Here is a 4426-nt window from a genome sequence, read left to right on the forward strand (position 1 = left end):
CACCCACAACCTGTTGTCTATTTAAAGTACTCCCGTGAGTCATTGAGCTGACGAGCTCGTGGATGAAGCACCTGCGCGCCAGTGAGAAGTACCGGACCTGATATAATGTTTGGCAGCCTACTCAGAAAACCCCAAAATACAAGACTGTATTCTCTACTGATGACGGTTAATAAACCAGAAACACGTGTCTGGAGATCAGCACTATCTGCGCCAACCTTGTCGAAATACTCGAAAATATCGGAGAGAGCTACAAGAGACTGCATTTCCCAGAATGCCAGGGGCGAACCTTGCCTGAGAGGTCAGAGGTTTGCTCCCACATCCTGTTGTCTATTTAAAGTACTCCTGTGAGTCATTGACCTGACGAGCTTGTGGATGAAGCACCTGCGCGCCAGTGAGAGGTACCAGACCTGATATAATGTTTGGCAGCCTACTCAGCAAACCCTAAAATACAAGACTGTATTCTCTACTGATGATGGTTAATAAACCAGGAACACGAGTCTAGAGATCAGCACTATCTGTGGCAACATAGGCAAAATACTCAGAAATATCTGAGCGAGCTAGAAGAGACTGCATTTCCCAGAATGCCTGGGGCGAACCTTGCCTGAGAGGTCAGCGGTGTGCTCCCACATCCTGTTGTCTATTTAAAGTACTCCCATGAGTCATTGAGCTGACAAGCTCGTGGATGAAGCACCTGCGCGCCAATGAGAGGTACCGGACCTGATATAATGTTTGGCAGCCTACTCAGCAAACCCCAAAATACAAGACTGTATTCTCTACTGATGACGGTTAATAAACCAGAAACACGTGTCTAGATATCAGCACTATCTGCGCCAACCTTGGCGAAATACTCAAAAATATCGGAGCGAGCTACAAGAGACTGCATTTCCCAGAATGCCAGGGGTGAACCTTGCCTGAGAAGTCAGCGGTGTGCTACCACATCCTGTTGTCTATTTAAAGTACTCCCTTAAGTCATTGAGCTGAGGAGCTTTTGGATGAAGCACCTGTGCGCCAGTGAGAGATACCGGACCTGTTTTCATGTTTGGCAGCCTACTCAGTAAACCCCAAAATACAAGACTGTATTCTCTACTGATGACAGTTAATAAACCAGAAACACGTGCCTTGAGATCAGCACTATGCGCCAACCTTGACAAAATACTCGCAAATATTGGAGCGAGCTACAAGAGACTGCATTTCCCAGAATGCCAGGGGCGAACCTTGCCTGAGAAGTCAGCGGTGTGCTCCCACATCCTGTTGTTTATTTAAAATACTCCCGTGAGTCATTGAGCTGACGAGCTCATGGATGAAGCACCTGCGCGCCAGTGAGAGCTACCAGACCTGATATAATGTTTGGCAGCCTACTCAGCAAACCCTAAAATACAAGACTGTATTCTCTACTGATGATGGTTAATAAACCAGAAAAACGAGTCTAGAGATCAGCACTATTTGCGGCAACCTAGGCAAAATACTCAAAAATATCTGAGCGAGCTAGAAGAGACTGCATTTCCCAGAATGCCAGGGGCGAACCTTGCCTGAGAGGTCAGCGGTGTGCTCCCACATCCTGTTGTCTATTTAGAGTACTCCCGTGAGTCATTGAGCTGACGAGCTCGTGGATGAAGCACCTGCGCGCCAGTGAGAGGTACCGGACCTGATATAATGTTTGGCAGCCTACTCAGCAAACCCCAAAATACAAGACTGTATTCTCTACTGATGACGGTTAATAAACCAGAAACACGTGTCTAGATATCAGCACTATCAGCGCCAACCTTGGCAAAATACTCAAAAATATCGAATCGAGCTACAAGAGACTGCATTTCCCAGAATGCCAGGGGCGAACCTTGCCTGAGAGGTCAGCAGTGTGCTCCCACATCCTGTTGTCTATTTAAAGTACTCCCGTGAGTCATTTAGCTGACAAGCTCGTGGATGAAGCATCTGCGCGCCAGTGAGAGGTACCAGACCTTTATATAATGTTTGGAAGCCTACTCGACAAACCCCAAAATACAAGACTGTATACTCTACTGATGACGGTTAATAAACCAGAAACACGTGTCTAGAGATCATCACTATCTGCGCCAAACTTGTCGAAATACTCAAAAATATCGGAGAGAGCTACAAGAGACTGCATTTCCCAGAATGCCAGGGGTGAACGTTGCTTGAGAAGTCAGCGGTGTGCTACCACATCCTGTTGTCTATTTAAAGTACTCCCTTAAGTGATTGAGCTGAGGAGCTTGTGGATGAAGCACCTGTGCGCCAGTGAGAGGTACCGGACCTGATATAATGTTTGGCAGCCTACTCAGTAAACCCCAAAATACAAGTCTGTATTCTCTACTGATGACGGTTAATATTCCAGAAACACGTGTCTAGAGATCAGAACTATCTGCGCCAACCTTGGCGAAATACTCAAAAATATCGGAGCGAGCTACATGAGACTGCATTTCCCAGAATGCCAGGGGTGAACCTTGCCTGAGAGGTCAGCGGTGTGCTCCCACATCCTGTTGTCTATTTAAAGTACTCACGTGAGTCATTGAGCTGACGAGCTCCTGCATGAAGCACCTGCGGGCCAGTGAGAGGTACCGGAACTGATATATTGTTTGGCAGATTATTCATCAAACCCTAAAATACAAGACTGTATTCTCTACTGATGACGGTTAATAAACCAGAAACACGTGTCTAGAGATCAGCACTATCTGCGCCAACCTTGTCGAAATACTCAAAAATATCGGAGAGAGCTACAAGAGACTGCATTTCCCACAATGCCAGGGGTGAACCTTGCCTGAGAGGTCAGAGGTGTGCTCCCACATCCTGTTGTCTATTTAAAGTACTCCCGTGAGTCATTGAGCTGACGAGCTTGTGGATGAAGCACCTGCGCGCCAGTGAGAGGTACCAGACCAGATATAATGTTTGGCAGCCTACTCGGCAGACCCTAAAATACAAGACTGTATTCTCTACTGATGATGGTTATTAAACCAGAAACACAAGTCTAGATATCAGCACTATCTGCACCAACCTTGGCAAAATACTCAAAAATATCGAATCGAGCTACATGAGGCTGCATTTCCCAGAATGCCAGGGACGAACCTTGTCTGAGAGGTCAGCGGTGTGCTCCCACATCCTGTTGTCTATTTAAAGTACTCCAGTGAGTCATTTAGCTGACAAGCTCGTGGATGAAGCACCTGCGCGCCAGTGAGAGGTACCAGACCTGATATAATGTTTGGCAGCCTACTCAGCAAACCCTAAAATACAAGACTGTATTCTCTACTGATGATGGTTAATAAACCAGGAACACGAGTCTAGAGATCAGCACTATCTGTGGCAACATAGGCAAAATACTCAGAAATATCTGAGCGAGCTAGAAGAGACTGCATTTCCCAGAATGCCTGGGGCGAACCTTGCCTGAGAGGTCAGCGGTGTGCTCCCACATCCTGTTGTCTATTTAAAGTACTCCCATGAGTCATTGAGCTGACAAGCTCATGGATGAAGCACCTGCGCGCCAATGAGAGGTACCGGACCTGATATAATGTTTGGCAGCCTACTCAGCAAACCCCAAAATACAAGACTGTATTCTCTACTGATGACGGTTAATAAACCAGAAACACGTGTCTAGATATCAGCACTATCTGCGCCAACCTTGGCGAAATACTCAAAAATATCGGAGCGAGCTACAAGAGACTGCATTTCCCAGAATGCCAGGGGTGAACCTTGCCTGAGAAGTCAGCGGTGTGCTACCACATCCTGTTGTCTATTTAAAGAACTCCCTTAAGTCATTGAGCTGAGGAGCTTTTGGATGAAGCACCTGTGCGCCAGTGAGAGATACCGGACCTGTTTTCATGTTTGGCAGCCTACTCAGTAAACCCCAAAATACAAGACTGTATTCTCTACTGATGACAGTTAATAAACCAGAAACACGTGCCTTGAGATCAGCACTATGCGCCAACCTTGACAAAATACTCGCAAATATTGGAGCGAGCTACAAGAGACTGCATTTCCCAGAATGCCAGGGGCGAACCTTGCCTGAGAAGTCAGCGGTGTGCTCCCACATCCTGTTGTTTATTTAAAATACTCCCGTGAGTCATTGAGCTGACGAGCTCATGGATGAAGCACCTGTGCGCCAGTGAGAGCTACCAGACCTGATATAATGTTTGGCAGCCTACTCAGCAAACCCTAAAATACAAGACTGTATTCTCTACTGATGATGGTTAATAAACCAGAAAAACGAGTCTAGAGATCAGCACTATCTGCGGCAACCTAGGCAAAATACTCAAAAATATCTGAGCGAGCTAGAAGAGACTGCATTTCCCAGAATGCCAGGGGCGAACCTTGCCTGAGAGGTCAGAGGTGTGCTCCCACATCCTGTTGTCTATTTAGAGTACTCCTGTGAGTCATTGAGCTGACGAGCTCGTGGATGAAGCACCTGCGCGCCAGTGAGAGG

This window comes from Lissotriton helveticus, chromosome 5_1, assembly GCF_964261635.1.
Source record: "Lissotriton helveticus chromosome 5_1, aLisHel1.1, whole genome shotgun sequence".
In the NCBI taxonomy this organism is placed as follows: Eukaryota; Metazoa; Chordata; class Amphibia; order Caudata; family Salamandridae; genus Lissotriton; species Lissotriton helveticus.